At 31.7% G+C, this 27960-nt stretch overlaps 1 protein-coding gene and 1 long non-coding RNA gene across 3 annotated transcripts in view; both read left to right on the top strand.

Annotated features, from left to right (window-relative positions):
- The window catches only part of LOC143041953 (uncharacterized), a 129945-nt gene that overhangs the window by 60819 nt on the left and 41166 nt on the right, over window positions 1-27960 (top strand). The gene's annotated exons all lie outside the window — the stretch shown is intronic.
- Window positions 13-27888, top strand: LOC143043288 (uncharacterized). The gene is made up of 6 exons (XR_012968292.1): window positions 13-81; window positions 635-760; window positions 1681-1796; window positions 3144-3234; window positions 8814-8915; window positions 27768-27888. It is a non-coding gene; the product is annotated as an uncharacterized LOC143043288 (long non-coding RNA).

Raw genomic sequence — 27960 nt, 5'->3', positions numbered from 1 at the left:
TTTTAAATTTCAGTATAATGATGAAGTTTTGTTGCTCGATTATAATCATCATTTGCACACTTGATGTGTCTCACGGCGGCAGTAAGTATTCTAGCAGACAAATTGATTCTTTCATTACGGCATGTCAATGACTAAAAACATTTGAACTGCTGTAATGACTGCCGTTAGGTTTTGTTTTTACTTGTTTACTGATAAGACTTACACGATTAATTCGTCCTATAGAAGGGTTTACTGTTACAGGCCGGCTAATTAATCTTTTTAAACTTTCGAAATTTATATTGAGGAATATTTCTTAGATAAAAATATGGATATGTGGTATGACTACCAATGAGATAACTATCCACAAATATTCAAATGGAAGTGGAAGTCAGCAACTATTGACAACGGGATAACAACCACAAATAAAGTATAGTCTAGATAATGTAAGACCTTCAATGTTGTATTTTATTTGACAGTATGGTTGGTTCCGTTCTTAGTTACGCATCAGAAATATGGGGCTTTCATCGTGCTCGTGATATTGAATTAATTTTTGAGGAATAAACGATGACTTTATATCTTTATTCCTATTTTTTAATGTTTTTACAAAAAATAACCACGCTATATTGTATCTGAGTACTGTTCTATTTACATGTAGTTCTATCTGGAAAATGCAAATCGTCAAATGGAACTTGCGGACAAAAAAGTTATTCGTGTGATGCGACGTTTGGGGACGGATGGAAACAGTTTGGTAAATGTTGCAACGAAAGACCATGTTGTAAATGTAAGTAAAACATTTCCAATTTGTCAGTTGAAGACAAAGCAATCAATGAAAGTTGTTTATGCTGTCATCTTGTCCATATTTCTTTATGTTACAATTTTCAGAAATGTTTCTGTTCTGCACTAATGTTTTCACTTTACGCCTGCATAGTTCACACTTGGCAAGCAAGTCAATGTGTTACATTTGGTATTTATTTGCAATTTTTTCATATTCGATAAATAACTGTTGTTTTTTTCATTTAAATCGACGATTGATACATTTAAAAAAAAATATTTTTAAAATGTCTCAAGTCAGCAGTACAATTTAACATATTTAGTAGAATTATTTATCAAATCGAGATTTAACAATAAATACATGAATATTATGAAAGCAATCAGTTTGCATTATCCATAATACCGTTTGAAATGCTTGGTACATGTAGGGCAATATTTTGTTTTGGCTTAGAAGACAAATTTTCATTTAACTTCTTTTAGTTTATTATACAAAAAAAAAACTGGCATCGTTCTGTATAATTTGATTATTTGCCTATTTAATTTTTCATATTTAATTACTCAATATTTGAATTAAGTTTTAGATTTTAAAATATAATGACCTTACTTTATTGTTGAAATTGGCATCTGGTGCAGTACAATTTGTCGCTTATTCGCATGCATCTTTAATGTTAATTTATGTATCCAACCTTTTTATAAAAAAAACCCTCAACAAACATTGTTTAGGGTTTCGAGCATCACTGACGAGACATTGATTGTCGAAATGCGCATCTGGTGCAGATAAATAAATACTTTTAATATTATTTATGACGTTATGCAACATCTAATAATGGTCATCCATACATTACATAATTGTAATTACGACATAGTTTAATGTTTTTGAGTTATATTTGCGATTGTTGACAAAAATTACCAATATGTTTTAAATATTAGTAGCGCCATGTGTTTCGGAAACTTGTCCAGCGGGGTACAGGTTAACGTCCTCACCAAGCCAAGCAAGTACGACTAATTGTTATTTCTATGGTTATTCTAATTGGGAGCAAGCGCGGGTGAGTATGTTTATTAACCAGTATTTGCTAGAATTAGTCCGATACTTCGAAAACAAACAAGAATCAAAAACCTTGTAAAATGCATTATTTATTCTGAAAGTAGAATATAAGATTACAATACAGATATGTGTGACGTATTTATCAAGTGACATTATAGAATTTTTAATCCCTGACTTAAGTAATGTTATCCGTTCCAATTACATTAACAGTGTTATAAAAGACTGTATCACCCGATAAGTATACGAAGAATATTAACTTCCAATTCTTAGTGTATTAGTTAAGGCGAAGTGATCATGATAATGTCACAGTACGTTGTTGAAAGCTGGTTAATTTGAGGTAAAAAAAAGAGTCAATCTTTTATATTTAAAAAAACATTTGACGCTTTGCATGATGTTGAAAGAATGTAGATAAAACAGCAGACATTTTACATTAACAAAACCGAAAACACGTAGACAATATAAAATGAAAGATGTGGTATGAAGAGACAACTCTTCACAAGAGACCAAATGACACAGAAATTAACAACTATAGGTCACCGTAGGACTTCGACAATAAGCAAAGTCCATACCGCATAGTGAGCTGTTGCATGTCCCCCGAAATGACAAATGTTAAACAATTCGTACGAGAACACTAACGGTCTAATTCATATAAAAAAATGAACGAAACACAAATATGTAACACATCAACAAACGACAACCACCCCCGAATTACAGGCTCCTGACCTGGGACGGGTTATACATACATAATGTTGCGGGATGAATTATGTTGGCATCCCGGCCCTTTTCTAACCTTGAACCTTGAACCTTGAACAATTAGTACAACATAAGAACGAACTATAAAAATCAATTAAAAAAGGCTTTACACATCAGATGGATACAAATAGAAATACATTTATACTATACAGAATGGACGTACCTAGGTACTTGTATATTTTAACAACAAAAAGACTATAGGTATAGTTCTGAGATAATCGCAGTAACTGACAACTAGTTCAAATCCACTAATAACTAATAAAAAACAATCATCCACATAAAACTAAATTACCAATCAGTACACATCCAACATTAAAAAAAAAAAAACACGACCTTGTGCTATGGCAAGAAACAGGTACAAAGAGATTGTAGATCCATGTATGTGTATGTAAATAACAATAATATTCATTTTGCTTTTAATTTACTAAATAAAATCAATATGTATACCAACATATACAATGTTGACAGTGTTGAATTGTTAACCTTTTACAATACGTTTATTTAAAGGATCGATATGTTTACACGTACCAGGATCGTTTTGTAAATTTCCGAGCATGTTAAACGAAATTTCCTTAAATTTTCTTATAACTTTTAGTCGATTTGTGCCGGTACACCAGGTGCTTATCTGTGGAGACCGAACACTGAGCAAGAAGCCGCTGCAGTTACAAGGGAATTCTTCACTTACAGTAAGTTGAGGATGAAAATGTTAAATGAAGTTATTCAGTAATCACGAAATATAAAAATAAAACTGTTACATGTATAACAAATTACACACTCGTGTGAACAAACTTAATTCGTTTTCACATAACAAAAAAAATTCATAACGAATCTTATCCGTTAAGTTTTATAAAAAAATGTCATAACTAGATCCACAAATTTATTAAGACTAATTTGATATGTGATAACACTTTTTTACATTTCGTGATTTTGAATTTTAATTATATTTTTCGCATTACGATATAGTATTAAACCTCTACCAAAGACGTTCGAAAGCTGAAGATGGTTCACAAGTAATGTAGCTTCTAGAGAATGATGTGTGAACTATTTATTGGATATTTCAAAAGAGTTATTTTAAGATTCAAATTCGTCATTCGGCCAGCACAAACACGGGTTCAAAAAAGCATTGAAAGTTCTTGAAGTTTATTGTTAATTTTTGAAATAGGCGTACTGTGTATTCTTTTAATTTATTTCTGAAATATTTTCAAAATACGATATTCGTTTATATCCATACATTTATCTAAATAAGAATCATGAGATTTTTAATCAGTTTTTTACCGTTTACAGCAACTTTTACATTGACATCTTATGTAACTGACTTTTAAGGGGGTTCGCGGGTCTAAATCAATTTTTTTATTTAATATAGGATTTCGCTATATTTTTCTGTAAATGAACTTTATCTTATACTTAATAGAAAAAAGAAATAAAGAAATGGGGTCACGGTTCATTTACGCTCACAATCTGCCTTCGAAAGTTAATGTCCTTTTTTTCTGTTGAACTAATAGGAGAAAAAGCGGTAATATCGAAATAAAAAAAGAACTAAATTACAGAAATCGCTTAAATTTTACAATTATTTAGTTTATGTTCAGCTTGTTCGAAAACAACAATAAAAAAAATAGGTCCCCGATAAGTTAAAAAAGATATTTCAATTTTCATGCCAAAAAAAATGGCATTTTTGCACCAAAGGGAAATAATTTGGAGCCTTTTCAATGATATTTACATTTTAAAAGTCACCTGGGGCCAACACGAATTGATTTTTTGGAATAATATTGTACCATATGATAAAGTAACAACTACTTAAGGTAATTAATAAAATTTGTAATGAAAAATAAATGTTTAATTTTTTTCTGAACATCTTAAACCCGCGAGCCTCCTTAATTGGAAAAATAAACTTCTGCTGTTTTGTGTGTGTGTGTGTACGAAATCATATGTTGTTCTGTGTTATCAAAATAGGGCGGTCTACAGATTGGTAGAAGTCATTAAATATACTCAATAAGTTGTTAAAAAGAATACCTCTGTTAATATACCAGTATTTTTTTTAGAAAGTGTTGTTTATGATCTTTAGGTTAATCGATACGCCTTCAGTAGCAAAGAGCTGTACTTACACGCGTATATTCATAGAGTGGGCTGTAGAAGGACTCCTTGAAACTATCATGCATTTTGCTAATTGGAAGTTTACCCAGTTTACACAATTATTAACGCCTGCTATTGTTTTTAAATATAGATAGGTGATAATCAAGTGTATACTTCATACGATAGTTAATTCGCTATTTTTCATTGATATGTTTGCCATGAGACTTATTATTACATTGTCTTTTGTCAATCAAGATCCATGATATCAATAGATGTTTAATCTATGTTCCCTTGTCCAAGTATATGGTCATTTAGACCCGACTGGATAAGGTGTCTGAAATTGTTGTATCTAAGACACTAATTAAGACAGTTCGATAATTTTACGTGAATCTTTAAATTGTTTATGCAATTGTCCCTCTTGTTTCTTGATCATTTCAAGTAGTTGGAATCTAATAAAATTTAAAATTGTGGTTGTGTTTACTTAAATATTTGTAAATACTGCTTTTGATTTCATGGGTTTTTGAAAGCGGTATTGATTTTCTATATTTTTGAGAGAAAAAAAATCCCGTTCTGTTTGTCCTACATATTTTTAAACCACATGTTAGCTTTGTTAAAATAACCAATAATTGAAGCTTATAGTTTTTCATGTAATGTCACAGCAAAAGGAAAGCGACAAAAACTCTCATGTTCACTGTTAACCTTACAGTTCTATCAGGAGATATCTAGATAAGTTTGTCTTTTCTTCCGTTACGCGGGAGTATTTGTGGATATTTACGTGCATTTGTGGATATTTATTTAATATTCGGGCTGCAGCGGCATTGCCATATTTTACACAGTTATAAAAAGTGTTAAGTTAAGAAGGAGAATTCCGATTGCATTGGAGGCTGTTAAATCTATATTCTGAATGAGGTTTATTGAGCACATGAATATCATTTAGGATTGGTGTATAGCATTACACTAACGGAATATATAAACAATTTACAAAACAGTCGAGGAATTCTTATGAAAACTTATTGATAAGCCCGACAGAATGACGTTAGTAAAACTAGACAGACATATACCAAACAAAGGTGTAAGCAAACAGCCATATTGTTGTGAATTTATCTAAGACAAAAAGGGCAAATTAAAGAAAAGAATGGCACCTGCTCGATCTAAAATACTTTTTTACCGTGAAGTGTATAAGTAAAGGGACATATTATATCAACATTATAGAAGGTAAATGAACTGTCATTCAAGTAAAGGATAATTTTATGTAGAGTGGATGCATAATTTAGAATGACAGCTTCAGATCTAGACAAACTGTTTATACATGTACATGTAATATAACCTCCATATTACTATTTTATGCATAACATATAAGGCATTAAATTTAAAAAAATGTAAGTTAAACACAATCCGGTTTAGGGCGCTATTCATAGACAACGAAAGTCAAAGGACGATAACTGTGTCATAGACAACAAAATATAAGAACTCTTATTAAAACCATAAAAGATAAAAGAGTGCGGGATAAAATACAGTGAAAGAAAAAAAATTAGATATAATTGAATATGTAGACAGCTCTCTTACGAGCAAAAAAACACCCAACCCTAACTGTAAAAATATAAAGGCATACTTTACCTGATTAGATTTGGATTAATATGATTTTACATATAAATGATGCAAATGTAAAAAAGGTACTGTTGCCTAAACTTCCATTCACCATTAGGAATGAGGTGCTATCAATTATAAAAGAATTTTACAAGTATTTGTATCTGCGTACTTGTGCACGTTCTTGAATTATAGGCATTTCGTACCTGAACCATTTCGTTCCCCATTACGTACGATTACAGAAACCATTTAGTATCCTGACTCTTTCGTACCTTATGGAATATTTATATGTATGCCATTTCGTACCTCATGAAATATTTAAATGTATCCATTTTGTACCTCACTAAAGATTTATATATGTGCAATTTCGTACCTCATGCAATATTTATATGTATACCAATCTGCATTTTACGGAAGTTTTATATGTTTACCATTTCGTACCGGACGGGAGTTATACATGTATATGTATACCATTGGTCATATCAACTGTAAATTTTGATGCAAACATTTTTATTCATGGATATCTTCTTTGATTAAAGTCTACTTTTACTGTATTTCACTGCAACGTATTTCATGATAAACAGCTGTTAATAACTAGACAACTAAATGCAGAAAATTATACCACTGTTGGTTCATTAACCCGATATTGAAAAATGTAAGTTAAAAAATAAGTTAAAAAGAAACCCTGCAAGCAAGTGAAGTATAAATAAAAATATCCACGTTTCAATATATTGTTATAATGTTCGTTTGAATTAATATTATTACCAAGGTATTATTGCATATTCTATCTATTTACTTCTGTATCTTGTTGATTTTAACAGTATATTAAACAATTAAAAATTTACAATTGAGCAGTATGGAGGATCTTTCCCTTTTTGAATTATTCCCTTTTTTAGCCCACCTGGCCCGAAAGGCCAAGTGAGCTTTTCTCATCACTTGGCGTCCGTCGTCCGTCGTCCGTCGTCGTCGTCGTCGTCCGTCGTTAGCTTTTACAAAAATCTTCTCCTCTGAAACTACTGGGCCAATTTTTACCAAACTTGACCACAATCATCATTGGGGTATCTAGTTTAAAAATTGTGTCCGGTTACCCGGCCAACCAACCAAGATGGCCGCCATGGCTAAAAATAAAACATAGGGGTAAAATGCAGTTTTTGGCTTATAACTTAAAAACCAAAGCATTTAGAGCAAATCTGACATAGTAAAATTGTTAATCAGGTCAAGATCTATCTGCCCTGAAATTTTGAGATTAATCGGACAACCCGTTGATAGGTTGCTGCCCCTGAATTGGTCATTTTAAGGAAATTTTGCCGTTTTTGGTTATTATCTTGAATATTATCATAGATAGAGATAAACTGTAAACAGCAAAAATGTTCAGTAAAGTAAGATCTACAAATACGTTAACAAGACTAAAATGGTCTGTTGACCCCTTTAGGAGTTATTGCCCTTTATAGTCAATTTTTAACCATTTTTCGTAAATCTTAGTTATCTTTTACAAAAATCTTCTCCTCTGAAACCACTGGACCAAATTAAACCAAACTTGGCCACAATCATCATTCGGGTATTTAGTTTAAAAATTGTGTCCGGTGACCCGCCCAACCAACCAAGATGGCCGCCATGGCTAAAAATAGAACATAGGGGTAAAATGCAGTTTTTGGCTTATCACTCAAAAACCAAAGCATTTAGAGCAAATCTGACATGTGGTAAAATTGTTTATCAGGTCAAGATCTATCTGCAACAACAAAAGACAGTTTTTAACGACCTCAGCTGGCTATACAACCCTTGCACAATCAACTGAATTTTGCAGAAATCATTAATAGGATAGATTGCCCTTATATGATAATTTTTTATTACCTTTTTGGTTTTTTTGGCAAAGGGGGAGCAGACAACAAAACAACTTCACAACTTTCTCATTACTTTGCATTTCTCGTTAGATAAATTTTACAAAATTCTCCCTTGAAACAACTGTCAAATTTAAACAAACTTGGTTTAAATCACCACTAGGATATCCAGGGACCACTGTGTATGATGACCCTGCCTGCCCACATGGCTGAAATAAAACAGGTTTCAAATGCACTTTTTAGTATTATATCTCTGAAACTAAACAGTTGCATTTATCATGCATCAATTGTAAATAAAAATATCAGGTGAGCGACACAGGGTCCTTGGACCCTCTAGTTTTTTTTAATTTCCAATACCGAGGTCTGACAAAATATCACCGCTTCACAAATATAAACTAAAGTAGACATGCATTGATCTATGAGGTGCAAGATGGTACTTTCAGGAAGGAAATGCCAGAGATACAAAATTGTTATTGTACGAAAAGACTTACTTCAAAGTCATTATGTAAATAATTACTGTTAAAGAGATAACAGTGACCAAACAAACGTTTTCCGCATTAAGGCTCTGATAAATTATCTCCTAAGAAAGAAATAAATTCCAGTTAAGCGCTATATTTTTATCAGCTTCATTGGTTGAACAAATAAATAAACCACAATCATGTTTTTGGACTTGTTTTAATTTACATTCGACTTTGATTCTATTGTTTATACTTTTTTTGGTTTATTTCTTGTTTTTGATGAAACTCATTAAAATTAAAATTTTCTTACAGGCTATATTTTTATCGGTGCAAATGATTTCGACGAAGATGGAATATACACATTTGACACAGAAAATAGTTCATTTGCATTCAATGCTCTCCCATTTGGAACAGGTAAATTTGACTTTTTCATCATAACTTAGGTGGTACATAACACTACAGGGAGATTACACTGTACAAATCGTCTAAACTGAAGACAAAATTAAGTCTTTGTCACTGCTATATATCCAATGTTATTTTTCTGATACACATGCTGTGTGTGGTTCAAGCTTTAGAAACTCTTTTTTTGTGATAGGGTCAATGTAAATATGTTTTTAATTTATTAAAATTGATAGAGCTAAATAAATGTTTGTCAACATTTTAACACAGCGTGTACAAGAATATTTGAATGACGTAACCTCTAGGTCGAAACTTCAATCGACATTTGTATTGACTTTGTACTTATTAACGATGGCAGGTTTTTAATGTGGTATTCCAGGTTATATTATTAGTTAGTGACCTAATACGATTTAAATACGGGGTAAGTAAATTCCATATTGGATGAGAGCTACGCTAGAATTCCCACATGGAATTTACTGACCTCATATATATATCGTATTAAATCACTAGCACACTGTGTTACGAATTTATCTTACCGACTATCTTTACATGTGATATTTTGACTAGCGGCCTATCAAAGTGATCAATTCATCAGTACTTAGTATTAAGATCTTACTGCATTTTGTCTATACAGCAAACAAATGCCAACAATAACAACATGTTAGCCTTAAATTTGTTTTATGAACTGATTTCAATCATTCTCACATGTATCAATTTCTTCGTCTGTTGAATCCTTTCAGATTTCTTTTTTTTTGTTTCTAAAGGGAAGTAACTCTGTTATGCCAATAATAACAACTTGGTAGCTTTAATCATGTTTTATGAACTTATTTCAACCTTTCATTATCATTTTTTTCATCTGTTGAATCCTTTTTGTCCTCAATACCTTGTTGCTTTTATGAAGAGTTGTGGCATCTTTTTTTGTTTTTGAAAGGGAAGTAACTCCTTACTAACCCCATATGGTAACTAACCCTATATGTTTTAGGATACCCTATATCAAATATACATAGCCATAACGTGTAGTCCTTTAACAAATCATATCTCTATAAATATATAGGAAGTAAGATAAAGTTCAACACATATTTGTTCTTACACATCATTATGGTACATAATTCTGTATACCTATACTTCTTAACATATCTGCATACATAATAAAGTATATCATACACGGTTTTCAATATAGTTAAGTCTATCCATGTGTCGCTTACAAACAAACTACCTCATAATAAAAACGTCGGCTTATCTTAAAGAGGAACATTTTAGATAGATTAGCTTTGTACTTTGCAATAAAATTTCAGAATAAAATATCTGAGGAAAAAAATCGCAAACTTTATACTATCCTTTAATTGACATTTCTTTAAATAAAACTTAATGATATTAACTGTTACCATGTCTAAATAATCTATTGTATTATTTATTTGTGTATTTTTCTGTCCTCAATGTTCTTGCATTTATAATACTGTTGTCCTGTCAAATAATGCTGTCATTTTAGAGTTATATTAAACAGTACCTTAAATGCGCGAGGTTTGGCTAGCAAAAAAAACAGGTTCAATCCACCATTTTTTCTCAATGTCAAGGTCAGGAAAATGGTAGTTGTTTTCTTAGAGTTCGTTTCTGTGTTTGTTGCATGGTCTTTCGTTTTTTTGCTGCACTTCAGTGTTTCTAATGTTTCTTTGTTTTCCTCTTATAGTTGATGTGTATCCTTTAGTTTTAGTTTGTAACTCTCAAATTTTCTCTCAATCGATTTATGGCTTTCGAACAGCAGTATACAAATGTTGCCTTTATTTCAATTTTATTGCAAAATCTATATCACAAACTTATATTTGATATTTGATTATGTTTGAATTATTCTAATTCACTAGAACTGCTATTTATTGACAACGTAACAAAATGAGTAAATGAATATCAATTTCAGTGGAATTTCAAAATTTAATTATCACCGATATATGCATCATAGTGTCAAAAAAAGTTTATAATCATTCTTTTGAAAGATCTATCACAGCAGACATTTGGTTTTAAAGGCACTTGAATAAATATTGAACGCAACCTTCATCTATTTAGGAGTTTAAAATGTTACTACAACACACCCGCGAAATCGCGGGCCTATACAGCTTGTAAACTGTTGTAGAATGAATTTTTGTAAAAGATATTATGTCTGGAGAATTTCATATAAGCGTATCAAAAGCCCTCTCCCTTTTCCCCATAGTCTGTTATTTGTTTCCTTTCTGTTAAATTCAATTATTTCGTCTTTCTGGCCACAATTATTCTTCCCCTTTGCTACAATGCATTTTTTTGGTAAAAGTCAAATTAAATTAACGATTTTCACCGCTTCAATCATGAAATAAATGAAATTGCTTATAGACCATAATCATTCTAATAAAATATGCTTCTAGGACAGTCCATCAGTGCTTTTCTATTTGAGAGCCCTATTAACAGGCCAATGGTAGGATTGTATCTTGTATAAATGACTAAGGTTAATTTGAGGGGTGGTTGGAGGGGTCCTGATCCCGAATTTCCGGGCTTAAAAACATGAAATCCCGAGGTGCGTATTTTAACGAAATCCATATTCCGACATTCCGAAATTCGAAGAAAAATTATTCCCGGATCCCGTAAGGGTCAATCCCGAAATCCCGAGCTTAAAAACACCCGATCCTGACGTCCCAAAAAAGTCCTGCCTCCCTCTTATCTCTACCCCACTTTCATTTTGGGTAAATCACTACTTTTACTTTCAACAATGAGTTGTTATGTCCCATTATGGGCATTATGTTTTATAGTATGTGTGTCAGTGCGTTCGTTTCACGCTTCGGGTTAAAGTTTTTGTCGAGGTAGTTTTTGACGAAGTAGAAGTCCAATCAACTCGAAACTTAGTAAATACATTCCTTATGATATGATCTTTTTAATTTAAATGCCAAATTAGATATTTTACCCCATTTCATAGTTCACTGAACATAGAAAATGATAGTGCCGATATGGCATCCGTATACTATGGACACATTCTTGTGTCCACATTTTTTACTTAATTATTTCAATATATATGCAACTGGTCTGACCCCTTAGATAGTAAATATTTCAAAGAAAACAGTAGACAGAATACGGAGCGTCTCTATATATTATAGTAGTAAAATCGTAGTTAACATGTGGATAAACACAAAAATTATTGTCTCTAAGGAGGTATAAAAGTTGTGGTTCTTGCGATCTAAAATCCATGATATGCAGAACGCTCTGGTTTGCTTATTTTTTTTTTTTTTCATTTTTGTAATCTATCATACGATTGGTTGTTCTTGTGCATGTTTAAAACTGGAAGTCTTTTCAATGACTTAAAGTCAGTCTGATGACGGAAACAATATCTGGACACTTATTTTGTCGTTTTTCTCTCAAAATAACTCAATCTGAATTAAAAACCAATTGTTCAGAGAACAATTGTAGGTCTTTCCACTAGTAAAGATCTATTTTGATATTGAAATATGAAAAATCAGTTTAAAATGTTAGTTCCTATGGCTTTATGATGTATTTATATGAATTTAAAGCAAAGGTCAAAATCTAGAACGTCCTTTTAACCTATGACCTTGACCTCAATTTCAAGGTCACAAACCAAGGACCTTAAATCATAAGACCCTAGGTCTTTAGTATGTTTGGTTAATGAGTAATACCACTTTACGTGTAATTCTAAATGTAAGATGGACAAAAACTCCAATTTATTGTATGTGCACCCTTTCAACCAAAATATACAAGTAAGGACATGTCGAAACTAACAATTTAGGAAAAAATATTTGTCGATATGTCATACGGTATTTGAAAATAAGTGAAAATAAGCCAAAATCAAATTTTAGAATATGACTTTGACCTTTGACCTTGACCTTATTTTCAGTTTTTTGGACCAAGGATCTCAAATCAATAGACCCTAGGTCTCTATCACTTATGGTTTATCAGTTAGAAACGCATATCACCTATATCAAATACATAAGGGGGAATAACTCTCATATGGAGTCTCTGGATAGCTTCGATCAAAATTAAAATCCTAATCCTGAAGATGTAACGAGCAATTTGGTAAAATAATTTTGTCGTAATCTTTTACGGTTGCGAAGGAGTAGTGGCCACAAGAAAAACAGTGTTTGGGGAGATAACTCTGACAACGTAAAGTATTTTGTTACGCAGTTGTAAATTTTTAAAGCGTATAAACTATATGACATCATATTCCAAATATCTAAGCGACATCTTTTGAAACATCAATATTACGCTAGAAAAAAATCAGGCGGAAGAAAAAAAAAATAATAATAATAATTAAAAACCAATTGTTCAAAGAACAATTGAAGGTCTTTCAACCAATAAGGATCTATTTAGATATGAAAATATTAAAATTCAGTTGAAAATGTCAGTTCCTATGGCTTAATGATGTATAAATATGAATTTTAAGCAAAGGTCAAAATCTAGAACGTCCAATTAACCTATGACCTTGACCTCAATTTCAAGGTCATAGACTAAACATCTCAAATAAAAAGACACTAGTTCCTTAGTATGTATGGTTCATGAGAAAAATCACTTTACGCATAATTCTTAATATAAGAGGGGCAAAAACTCCCTTTTATTGTTTACGCACCCTTGCAACCAAAATTTATAAGTTACGACATGTCGCAACTAACAATTTAGTAAAAAAAAAATTGTCGATATCTTATAAGGTTAATGAAAAAAGGTGAAAATAAGCCAAAATCAAAATTTAGAATTTGACCTTGACCTTTGACCTTGACCTAATTTTCATTTTTTTGGACCAAGGATCTTAAATCAAAAGACCCTAGGTCTCTATCACTTATAGTTTACCAGTTAGAAATGCATATCACTGATATCATATATAAAATGGGGGATAACTCTCATATGGAGTCTCCAGATAGCTTCGGTTGAAATGAAACAGAACATCCTAAGGATATAACGAGCAATTTGGAAAAATAGAATTGTCGGTTTCTTATACGGTTGCGAAGGAGTAGTGGCCACAAGAAAAACAGTGTTCGGGGAGATAACTCTTACAAGGTACAGTTTTTTGTTACGCGGTGTCAGTTTCAGAAGCGTATTAACTGTTCAATATCATTTACCTTATATCTAAGCGATATCTTGTGAAACAAAAAAACAGCGAAGGAAAAAAAGTTGGCGGAAGAAAAAAAAAATAATTAAAAACCAATTGTTCAAAGAACAATTGAAGGTCTTTCAACTAATAAAGATCTATTTTGATATGAAAATATTAAAATTCAGTTGAAAATGTCAGTTCCTATGGCTTTATGATGTATAAATATGAATTTAAAGCAAAGGTCAAAATCTAGAACGTCCAATTAACCTTTGACCTTGACCTCAATTTCAAGGTCATAGACTAAACATCTCGAATCAAAAGACACTAGTTCCTTAATATGTATGGTTCATGAGTAATATCACTTTACGCATAATTCTAAATATAAGAGGGGCGAAAACTCCCGTTTATTGTCTACGCACCCTTGCAACCAAAATTTATAAGTTACGACATGTCGCAACTAACAATTTAGTAAAAATAATTTGTCGATATCTTATAAGGTTAATAAAAATAAGTGAAAATAAGCCAAAATCAAAATTTAGAATTTGACCTTGACCTTTGACCTTGAACTAATTTTCATTTTTTTGGACCAAGGATCTAAAATCAAAAGACCCTAGGTCTCTATCACTTATAGTTTACCAGTTAGAAATGCATATCACTGATATCATATATAAAAGGGGGGATAACTCTCATATGGAGTCTCCAGATAGCTTCGGTCCAAATGAAACAGAACATCCTAAGGATATAACGAGCAATTTGGAAAAATAAATTTGTCGGTTTCTTATACGGTTGCGAAGGAGTAGTGGCCACAAGAAAAACAGTGTTCGGGGAGATAACTCTTACAAGGTAAAGTTTTTTATTACGCGGTGTCAGTTTCAGAAGTGTATTAACTGTTCGATATCATATACCATATATCTTAGCGACATCTTGGGAAACAAAAAAACAGTGAAGGAACAAAAATTTGGCGGAAGAAAAAAAAAATAATAATCAGAACAAAAACAATAGGTCTTTCACCTGAAAGGTTGAAAGACCTAATAATTAAAAACCAATTGTTCAAAGAACAATTGAAGATCTTTCCACAAGTGAAGATCTATTTTATTATCAAAATATTAAAAATCAAGCTAAAATGTCAGTTCCTATGACTTTATAATGTATAAATATGAATTTAAAGCAAAGGTCAAAATCTAGAACGTCCTATTAACCTTTGACCTTGACCTCAATTTCAAGGTCACCAACCAAGGACCTAAAAAAAAAGACTCTAGGTCTGTAATATGTATGGTTAATGAGTTATATCACTTTAGTCATGATTTTAAATATAAGATGGGCGAAAACTCTCATTTATTGTTTACGCACCCTTCCAACCAAAATTTATAAGTTACAACATGTTGCAACTCACAATTTAGTAAAAATAATTTGTCAATATCTTTCACGGTTGTTGAAAATAAGAGAAAATAAGCCAAAATCAAAATTTAGAATATGACCTTGACCTTTGACCTTGACCTTATTTTCATTTTTTTGGAACAAGGAACTTAAATCCAAAGACCCTAGGCCTATATCACTGATGGTTTACCAGTTAGAAACGCATATCACTTATACCAAATGCATAAGGGGAAATAACTCTCATATGGAGTCTCCGGATAACTTCGGTCCAAATGAATATCCTAATCCTCAAGAAGTCACGAGCAATTTGGTAAAATAAATTTGTCATTATCTTTTACGTTTGCGAAGGAGTAGTGGCCACAAGAAAAACAGTGTTTGGGGAGATAACTCTTACAACGTAAAGTATTTTGTTACGCAGTTGTAAATTTTTAAAGCGTATAAACTATACGACATCATATTCCAAATATCTAAGCGAAATCTTTTGAAACATCAATACTACGCAAGAAAAAAATTTAGGCGGAAGAAAAAAAAAAAAATTAAAAACCAATTGTTCAGAGAACAATTGAAGGTCTTTCCACTAGTAAAGATCTATTTTGTTATGGAAATATGAAAAATCAGTTTAAAATGTTAGTTCCTATGGCTTTATGATGTATTAATATCAATTTAAAGCAAAGGTCAAAATCTAGAACGTCCTATTAACCAATGACCTTGACCTCAATTTCAAGGTCACAAACCAAGGATCTTAAATCAAAAGACCTAATGTCTTTAATATGTTTGGTTAAAGAGTAATATCACTTTACGGGTAAACCTAAATACAAGATGGGCAAAAACTCCCATTTATTATTTGCGCACCCTTTCAACCAAAATATACAAGTAAGGACATGTCGCAAATAACAATTTATGAAAAATTATTTGTCGATATTTCATACGGTATTTGAAAATCAGTGAAAATAAGCAAAAATCAAAATTTAGAACATAACCTTGACCTTTGACCTTGACCTCATTTTCATTTTTTTGGACCAAGGACCTCAAATCTGAAGACCCTAGGTCTCTATCACTTATGGTTTACCAGTTAGAAATGCATATTACTTATATCATTTACATAAGGGGAAATAACTCTCATATAGAGTCTCTGGAAAGCTTCGGTCCAAATGAATTGCCTAATCCTGAAGATGTAACGAGCAATTTGGTAAAATAAATTTGTCATAATCTTTTACGGTTGTGAAGGAGTAGTGGCCACAAGAAAAATAGTGTTTGGGGAGATAACTCTTACAACGCAAAGTATTTGGTTACGTAGTTGTCAGTTTTAAAAGCGCATACACTTTACGATATCATATTCCAAATATCTAAGCGACATCTTTTGAAACATCAATACTACGCAAGAAAAAAATTAGGCGGAAGAAAAAAAAAAAAAAAAATAATAATAATTAAAAACCAATTGTTCAGAGAACAATTGTAGGTCTTTCCACTAGAAAAGATCTTTTTTGATATTGAAATATTAAAAATCAGTTTAAAATGTTAGTTCCTATGGCTGTATGATGTATTTATATGAATTTAAAGCAAAGGTCAAAATCTAGAACGTCATATTAACCTATGACCTTGACCTCAATTTCAAGTTCACAAACCAAGGACCTTAAATCAAAAGACCCAAGGTCTTTAATATGTTTGGTTTATTAGTAATATCACTTTACGCATAATTCTCAATGTAAGATGGGCAAAAACTCCTATTTATTGTCTGCGCACCCTTTCAATCAAAATATACAAGTAAGGACATGTCGCAACTAACAATTTATGAAAAATTATTTGTCGATATGTCATAAGGTATTTGAAAATAAATGAAAATAAGCCAAAATCAAAATTTAGAATATGACCTTGACCTTTGACCTTGACCTCATTTTTATTATTTTCGACCAAGGACCCCAAATCTAAAGATCCTATGTCTTTATCACTTATGGTTTACCATTTAGAAATGCATATCACTTAATTTAAGGGAAAAGGGGGAATAACTCTCATATGGAGTCTCCGTAAAGCTTCGGTCCAATGAATATTCTAATCCTGAAGATGTAACGAGCAATTTGGTAAAATAAATTTGTCGTAATCTTTAACGGTTGCGAAGGAGTAGTGGCCAAAAGAAAAACAGTGTTTGGGGAGATAACTCTTACAACGTAAAGTATTTTGTTACACAGTTGTAAATTTTTAAAGCGTATAAACTATACGATACCATATTCCAAATATCTAAGCGACATCTTTTGAAACATCAATAATACGCAAGAAAAAAAATTAGGCGGAAGAAAAAAAAAAAGAAAATAATAATTAAAAACCAATTGTTCAAAGAACAATTGAAGGTCTTTCAACCAATAAGGATCTATTTTGATATGAAAATATTAAGATTCAGTTGAAAATGTCAGTTGCTATGGCTTTATGATATGAAAATATGAATTTGGAGCAAAAGTCAAAATCTAGAACGTCCAATTAACCTATGACCTTGACCCCAATTTCAAGGTTATAAACCAAGGATCCCAAATCAAAAGACCCTAGGTCAGTAGTATGTATGGTTTATGAGTAATATCACTTTACGCATAATTCTAAATATAAGAGGGGCAAAAACTCCCGTTTATTGTCTACGCACCCTTCCAATCAAAATTTATAAGTTACTACATTTCCCAACTATCAATTTTGTAAAAATAATTTGTCAATATTTTATAAGATGAATGAAAATGAGTGAAAATAAGCCAAAATCAAAATTTCGAATATGACCTTGACCTTTGACCTTGACCTAATTTTCATTTTTTTTTACTAAGGACCTCAAATCTAAAGACCCTTGGTCTCTATCACTTATGGTTTACCAGTTAGACATGCATATCACTTAATTCAAATGAAAAAGGGGAATAACTCTCATATGGAGTCTCCGTAAAGCTTCGGTCCAAATGAATATCCTAATCCTTAAGATGTAACGAGCAATTTGGTAAAATAAATTTGTCGTAATCTTTTACGGTTGCGAAGGAGTAGTGGCCACAAGAAAAACAGTGTTTGGGGAGATAACTCTTACAACGTAAAGTATTTTGTTACGCAGTTGTAAATTTTTAAAGCGTATAAACTATACAACATCATATTCTAAATATCTAAGCGACATCTTTTGAAACATCAATACTACGCAAGAAAAAAATTTAGGCGGAAGAAAAAAAATAAAAAAAATAATAATAATAATAATTAAAAACCAATTGTTCAGAGAACAATTGAAGGTCTTTCCACTAGTAAAGATCTATTTTGATATTGAAATATTAAAAATCAGTTTAAAATGTTAGTTCCTATGGCTTGATGATGTATTTATATGAATTTAAAGCAAAGGTCAAAATCTAGAACGTCTTATTAACCTATGACCTTGACCTCAATTTCAAGGTCACAAACCAAGGACCTTAAATCAAAAGACCCTAGGTCTTTAATATGTTTGGTTAATGAGTATTACCACTTTACGCGTAATTCTAAATGTTAGATGGACAAAAACTCCCATTTATTGTATGCGCACCCTTTCAACAAAAATATACAAGTAAGGACATGTAGCAACTAACAATTTATGAAAAATTATTTGTCAATATGTCATACGGTATTTGAAAAGAAGTGAAAATAAGCCAAAATCAAAATTTAGAATATGACCTTGACCTTTGACCTTGACCTCATTTTCATTTTTTTGGACCAAGGACCTCAAATCTGAAGACCCTAGGTTTCTATCACTTATGGTTTACCAGTTGAAAATGCATATCACTTGAATCAAATAAAAAAAGGGGGGATAACTCTCATATGGAGTCTCCGTATAGCTTCGGTCCAAATGAATATCCTTATCCTAAAGATGTAACGAGCAATTTGGTAAAATAAATTTGTCGTAATCTTTTACGGTTGCGAAGGAGTAGTGGCCACAAGAGAAACAGTGTTTGGGGAGATAACTCATACAACATAAAGTATTTTGTTACGCGGTTGTAAATTTTTGAAGCGTATAAACTATACGATATCATATTCCAAACATCTAAGCGACAAGTTATTAAACAACAATACTACGCAAGAAAAAAAATTAGGCGGAAGAAAAAAAAAATAATTAAAAACCAATTGTTCAGAGAACAATTGAAGGTCTTTCCACTAGTAAAGAGCTATTTTGATATTGAAATATGAAAAATCAGTTTAAAATGTTAGTTCCTATGGCTTTATGATGTATTTATATGAATTTAAAGCAAAGGTCAAAATCTAGAACGTCCTTTTAACCTATGACCTTGACCTCAATTTCAAGGTCACAAACCAAGGACCTTAAATCATAAGACCCAAGGTCTTTAATATGTTTGGTTAATGAGTAATACCACTTTACGCGTAATTCTAAATGTAAGATGGACAAAAACTCCCATTTATTGTATGCGCACCCTTTCAACCAAAATATACAAGTAAGGACATGTCGCAACTAACAATTTAGGAAAAAATATTTGTCGATATGTCATACGGTATTTGAAAATAAGTGAAAATAAGCAAAAATCAAATTTTAGAATATGACCTTGACCTTTGACCTTGACCTTATTTTCATTTTTTTGGACCAAGGATCTCAAATCAAGAGACCCTAGGTCTCTATCACTTATGGTTTACCAGTTAGAAACGCATATCACCTATATCAAATACATAAGGGGGAATAACTCTCATATTGAGTCTCTGGATAGCTTCGGTCAAAATTAAAATCCTAATCCTGAAGATGTAACAAGCAATTTGGTAAAATAATTTTGTCGTAATCTTTTACGGTTGCGAAGGAGTAGTGGCCACAAGAAAAACAGTGTTTGGGGAGATAACTCTTACAACGTAAAGTATTTTGTTACGCAGTTGTAAATTTTTAAAGCGTATAAACTATACGATATCATATTCCAAATATCTAAGCGACAACTTATTAAACAACAATACTACGCAAGAAAAAAATTAGGCGGAAGAAAAAAAAAAATAATAATAATAATTAAAAACCAATTGTTCAGAGAACAATTGAAGGTCTTTCCACTAGTAAAGATCTATTTTGATATGGAAATATGAAAAATCAGTTTAAAATGTTAGTTCCTATGGCTTTATGATGTATTAATATCAATTTAAAGCAAAGGTCAAAATCTAGAACGTCCTATTAACCTATGACCTTGACCTCAATTTCAAGGTCACAAACCAAGGATCTTAAATCAAAAGACACTAGGTCTTTAATATGTTTGGTTAAAGAGTAATATCACTTTACGGGTAAACCTAAATATAAGATGGGCAAAAACTCCCATTTATTATTTGCGCACCCTTTCAACCAAAATATACAAGTAAGGACATGTCGCAAATAACAATTTATGAAAAATTATTTGTCGATATGTCATACGGTATTTGAAAATCAGTGAAAATAAGCAAAAATCAAAATTTAGAACATGACCTTGACCTTTGACCTTGACCTCATTTTCATTTTTTTGGACCAAGGACCTCAAATCTGAAAATCCTAGGTCTCTATCACTTATGGTTTACTAGTTAGAAATGCATATTACTTATATCATTTACATAAGGGGAAATAACTCTCATATGGAGTCTCTGGAAAGCTTCGGTCCAAATGAATTGCCTAATCCTGAAGATGTAACGAGCAATTTGGTAAAATAAATTTGTCGTAATCTTTTACGGTTGCGAAGGAGTAGTGGCCACAAGAAAAACAGTGTTTGGGGAGATAACTCTTACAACGCAAAGTATTTGGTTACGCAGTTGTCAGTTTTAAAAGCGCATACACTTTACGATATCATATTCCAAATATCTAAGCGACATCTTTTGAAACATCAATACTACGCAAGAAAAAAATTAGGCGGAAGAAAAAAAAAAAAAAAAAAAATAATAATAATCAGAACAAATTCAATAGGTCTTTCCACGGAAAGGTGGAAAGACCTAATAATAATTAAAAACCAATTGTTCAGAGAACAATTGAAGGTCTTTCAACCAATAAGGATCTATTTTGATATGAAAATGATAAAATTCAGTTGAAAATGTCAGTTCCTATAGCTTTATGATGTATAAATATGAATTTAAAGCAAAGGTCAAAATCTAGAACGTCCAATTAACCTATGACCTTGACCTCAATTTCAAGGTCATAGACTAAACATCTCAAATCAAAAGACACTAGTTCCTTAATATGTATTGTTCATGAGTAATATCACTTTACACATAATTCTAAATATAAGAGGTGTGAAAACTCCCATTTATTGTCTACGCACCCTTTCAATCAAAATTTATAAGTTACTACATTTCCCAACTATCAATTTTGTAAAAATAATTTGTCAATATTTTATAAGATGAATGAAAATGAGTGAAAATAAGCAAAATCAAAATTTCGAATATGACCTTGACCTTTGACCTTGACCTAATTTTCATTTTTTTTTACTAAGGACCTCAAATCTAAAGACCCTTGGTCTCTATCACTTATGGTTTACCAGTTAGACATGCATATCACTTAATTCAAATGAAAAAGGGGAATAACTCTCATATGGAGTCTCCGTAAAGCTTCGGTCCAAATGAATATCCTAATCCTTAAGATGTAACGAGCAATTTGGTAAAATAAATTTGTCGTAATCTTTTACGGTTGCGAAGGAGTAGTGGCCACAAGAAAAACAGTGTTTGGGGAGATAACTCTTACAACGTAAAGTATTTTGTTACGCAGTTGTAAATTTTTAAAGCGTATAAACTATACAACATCATATTCTAAATATCTAAGCGACATCTTTTGAAACATCAATACCACGCAAGAAAAAAATTTAGGCGGAAGAAAAAAAAAAAAAAAAATAATAATAATAATAATAATAATAATAATCAGAACAAATACAATAGGTCTTTCACCTGAAAGGTTGAAAGACCTAATAATAATAATCAGAACAAAAACAATAAGTCTTTCCACAGAAAAGTGGAAAGACTTAATAATAATAATAATCAGAACAAATACAATAGGTCTTTCACCTGAAAGGTTGAAAGACCTAATAATTAAAAACCAATTGTTCAGAGAACAATTGAAGGTCTTTCCACTAGTAAAGATCTATTTTGATATTGAAATCTGAAATATCAGTTTAAAATGTTAATTCCTATGACTTTGTGATGTATTAATATGAATTTAAAGCAAAGGTCAAAATCTAGAACGTCCTATTAGCCTATGACCTTGACCTCAATTTCAAGGTCACAAACCAATGACCTTAAATCAAAAGACCCTAGGTCTTTAATATGTTTGGTTAATGAGTAATATCACTTTACGCGTAATTCTAAATGTAATATGGGCAAAAACTCCCATTTGTTGTCGTCCCACGTTTTCAATCAAAATATACAAGTAAAGACATGTCGCAACTAGCAATTTATGAAAAATTATTTGTCGAAATGTCATACAGTATTTGAAAATAAGTGAAAATAAGCCAAAATCAAAATTTAGAATATGGCCTTGACCTTTGACCTTGACCTCATTTTCATTTTTTGGGACCAAGTACCTCATATCTGAAGACCCTAGGTCTTTACCACTTATGGTTTACCATTTAGAAATGCATATCACTTAATTTAATGGAAAAGGGGGAATAACTCTCATATGGAGTCTCCGTAAAGCTTCAGTCCGAATGAATATCCTAATCCTGAAGATGTAACGAGCAATTTGGTAAAATAAATTTGTCGTAATCTTTAACGGTTGCGAAGGAGTAGTGGCCACAAGAAAAACAGTGTTTGGGGAGATAACTCTTACAACGTAAAGTATTTTGTTACGCGGTTGTAAATGTTTGAAGCGTGTAAACTATACAATATCATATTGCAAATATCTAAGCGACATCTTATGAAACAACAAAACTACGCAAGAAAAAAATTTAGGCGGAAGAAGAAAAATAATAATAATCAGAACAAAATCAATAGGTCTTTCCACGGAAAAGTGGAAAGACCTAATTAAAAACCAATTGTTCAGAGAACAATTGTAGGTCTTTCCACTAGTAAAGATCTATTTTGATATTGAAATATGAAAAATCAGTTTAAAATGTTAGTTCCTATGGTTTTATGATGTATTTATATGAATTTAAAGCAAAGGTCAAAATCTAGAACGTCATATTAACCTATGACCTTGACCTCAATTTCAAGTTCACAAACCAAGGACCTTAAATCAAAAGACCCTAGGTCTTTAATATGTTTGGTTTATTAGTAATATCACTTTACGCGTAATTCTAAATGTAAGATGGGCAAAAACTCCCATTTATTGTCTGCGCACCCTTTTAACCAAAATATACAAGTAAGGACATGTCGCGACTAACAATTTATGAAAAATTATTTGTCGATATGTCATAAGGTATTTGAAAATACATGAAAATAAGCCAAAATCAAAATTTAGAATATGACCTTGACCTTTGACCTTGACCTCATTTTTATTATTTTCGACCAAGGACCCTAAATCTAAAGACCCTATGTCTTTATCACTTATGGTTTACCATTTAGAAATGCATATCACTTAATTTAAGGGAAAAGGGGGAATAACTCTCATATGGAGTCTCCGTAAAGCTTCGGTCCAAATGAATATCCTAATCCTGAAGATGTAACGAGCAATTTGGTAAAATAAATTTGTCGTAATCTTTAACGGTTGCGAAGGAGTAGTGGCCACAAGAAAAACAGTGTGTGGGGAGATAACTCTTACAACGTAAAGTATTTTGTTACACAGTTGTAAATTTTTAAAGCGTATAAACTATACGATACCATATTCCAAATATCTAAGCGACATCTTTTGAAACATCAATAATACGCAAGAAAAAAAATTAGGCGGAAGAAAAAAAAAAAAAATTAAAAACCAATTGTTCAGAGAACAATTGTAGGTCTTTCCACTAGTAAAGATCTATTTTGATATTGAAATATTAAAAATCAGTTTAAAATGTTAGTTCCTATGGCTTTATGATGTATTTATATGAATTTAAAGCAAAGGTCAAAATCTAGAACGTCATATCAACCTATGACCTTGACCTCAATTTCAAGTTCACAAACCAAGGACCTTAAATCAAAAGACCCAAGGTCTTTAATATGTTTGGTTTATTAGTAATATCACTTTACGCGTAATTCTAAATGTAAGATGGGCAAAAACTCCCATTTATTGTCTGCGCACCCTTTCAATCAAAATATACAAGTAAGGACATGTCGCAACTAACAATTTATGAAAAATTATTTGTCGATATGTCATAAGGTATTTGAAAATAAATGAAAATAAGCCAAAATCAAAATTTAGAATATGACCTTGACCTTTGACCTTGACCTCATTTTTATTATTTTCGACCAAGGACCCCAAATCTAAAGACCCTATGTCTTTATCACTTATGGTTTACCATTTAGAAATGCATATCACTTAATTAAATGGAAAAGGGGGAATAACTCTCATATGGAGTCTCCGTAAAGCTTCGGTCCAAATGAATATCCTAATCCTGAAGATGTAACGAGCAATTTGGTAAAATAAATTTGTCGTAATCTTTAACGGTTGCGAAGGAGTAGTGGCCACAAGAAAAACAGTGTTTGGGGAGATAACTCTTACAACGTAAAGTATTTTGTTACACAGTTGTAAAGTTTTAAAGCGTATAAACTATACGATACCATATTCCAAATATCTAAGCGACATCTTTTGAAACATCAATAATACGCAAGAAAAAAAATTAGGCGGAAGAAAAAAAAAAAAAAATAATAATAATAATTAAAAACCAATTGTTCAAAGAACAATTGAGGGTCTTTCCACAAGTAAATATCTATTTTATAATCAAAATATTTAAAAACAATCTAAAATGTCAGTTCCTATGACTTTATTATGTATAAATATGACTTTAAAGCAAAGGTCAAAATCTAGAACGTCCTATTAACCTTTGACCTTGACCTCAATTTCAAGGTCACCAACCAAGGACCTCAAATAATAAGACTCTAGGTCTGTAATATGTATGGTTAATGAGTTATATCACTTTAGGCATGATTTTAAATATAAAATGGGCAAAAACTGTCATTTATTGTTTACGCACCCTTCCAACCAAAATTTATAAGATCCAACATGTCGCAACTCACAATTTAGTAAAAATAAATTGTCATTATCTTTCACGGTTGTTGAAAATGAGAAAAAATAAGCCAAAATCAAAATTTAGAATATGACCTTGACCTTGACCTTATTTTCATTTTTTTGGACCAAGGGACTTAATTCCAAAGACCCTAGGCCTATATCACTGATGGTTTACCAGTTAGAAACGCATATCACTTATATCAAATGCATAAGGGGAAATAACTCTCATATGGAGTCTCTGGATAGCTTCAGTCCAAATGAATATCCTAATCCTGAAGAAGTAACGAGCAATTTGGTAAAATAAATTTGTCGTAATCCTTTACGGTTGCGAAGGAGTAGTGGCCACAAGAAAAACAGTGTTCGGGGAGATAACTCATACAACGTAAAGTATTTTGTTACGCGGTTGTAAATTTTTGAAGCGTATAAACTATACGATATTATATTCCAAACATCTAAGCGACAAGTTATTAAACAACAATACTACGCAAGAAAAAAAATTAGGCGGAAGAAAAAAAAAAATAATAATAATTAAAAACCAATTGTTCAGAGAACAATTGAAGGTCTTTCCACAATAAAAGGTCTATTTTGATATTGAAATATGAAAAATCAGTTTAAAATGTTAGTTCCTATGGCTTTATGATGTATTTATATGAATTTAAGGGCAAAGGTCAAAATCTAGAACGTCCTTTTAACCTATGACCTTGACCTAAATTTCAAGGTCACAAATCAAGGACCTTAAATCATAAGACCCTAGGTCTTTAATATGTTTGGTTAATGAGTAATACCACTTTACGCGTAATTCTAAATGTAAGATGGACAAAAACTCGAATTTCTTGTATGCGCACCCTTTCAACCAAAATATACAAGTAAGGACATGTCGCAACTAACAATTTAGGAAAAAATATTTGTCAATATGTCATACAGTATTTGAAAATAAGTGAAAATAAGCCAAAATCAAATTTTAGAATATGACCTTGACCTTTGACCTTGACCTTATTTTCATTTTTTTGGACCAAGGATCTCAAATCAAGAGACCCTAGGTCTCTATCACTTATGGTTTACCAGTAAGAAACACATATCACTTATATCAAATGCATAAGGGGAAATAACTTTCATATGGAGTCTCCAGATAGCTTCGGTCCAAATGAATATCCTAATCCTGAAGAAGTAACGAGCAATTTGGTAAAATAAATTTGTCGTAATCTTTTACGGTTACGAAGGAGTAGTGGCCACAAGAAAAACAGTGTTTGGGGAGATAACTCTTACAACGTAAAGTATTTTGTTACGCAGTTGTAAATTTTAAAAGCGTATAAACTATACGACATCATATTCCAAATATCTAAGCGACATCTTTTGAAACATCAATACTACGCAAGAAAAAAATTTAGGCGGAAGAAAAAAAAAAAAAAAAATAATAATAATCAGAACAAATACAATAGGTCTTTCCACGGAAAAGTGGAAAGACCTAATAATAATAATAATAATAATAATCAGAACAAATTCAATAGGTCTTTCCACGGAAAGGTGGAAAGACCTATTAATAATAATCAGAACAAATTCAAAAGGTCTTTCCACGGAAAGGTGGAAAGACCTAATAATCAGAACAAATTCAATAGGTCTTTCCACGGAAAGGTGGAAAGACCTAATTATCAATCAGAACAAATTCAATAGGTCTTTCCACGGAAAGGTGGAAAGACCTAATAATAATAATAATCAGAACAAACCCAATAGGTCTTTCAACTGAAAGGTTGAAAGACCTAATAATCATAACAATGGATGACAAATGCAACTATGCATTTACCTATAGAACAGAGAGGCATGATAATTAATTTATTGTGGAAGGAAGAGAAGCGACACACACAATGAGGTCTTCTCGTTTAATAATAAAGAAGATGCAAACGGGCTAAATACTAATATATACACATTTAAACAACAATGAAACTATGCACAGGATTGGGTTTTTATGAAATGTAAGTCCAACTTTCAAGTTTAGAATATATATAACATCCCTTTTTAATGAAATGTATAAATATTTTTAATGACCGGATCCAGATAATCATAAGGGATTGACACAGTTTTTATTGGTGGAGGAAGCAGGAATGCCCTGAGAAAAGCACTGAACTTCGATAGAAATACTGACAATCCTAGTCAATCAAGATTTGAGTCGAGCGCACCCGCACGAACGGGGTTTGAACTCGCAACCTCTATGTTGACTGGCTAAGTAACTTCTTAGACCATTCAGCCACCGAGGCCCTAAGTAAACTTTGAAATTGGTTTAATAATTAGTTAGGAGGGTGGATGAAGACTGTGTACTATACTGCGTTAGGCCCCCTTGTGTTATTCAAGATGAAGTGCGAAATAATTAGTCGGTTAATTCTTTCAGTCTCTCAGGAGGTTATTAATGGAGAAGGATGTGTGACGATATCTTTAGAAAACGGTATATGGAAATGGTTAGACATCACTTGTCGTTTTTTTACCTCACCCTTCATATGCGAGTATCCCAGAGTAAGTGTAATCCTTCATTTAGCTTTTATTATTATCTATTCTATTTCCGTTTACTACAACTGATACATGAC

Source organism: Mytilus galloprovincialis, chromosome 8, assembly GCF_965363235.1.
Source record: "Mytilus galloprovincialis chromosome 8, xbMytGall1.hap1.1, whole genome shotgun sequence".
Lineage (NCBI taxonomy): Eukaryota > Metazoa > Mollusca > Bivalvia > Mytilida > Mytilidae > Mytilus > Mytilus galloprovincialis.
Note: the sequence above shows the minus strand (reverse complement) of the source record. Positions and strands in the feature narration are given on the sequence as shown.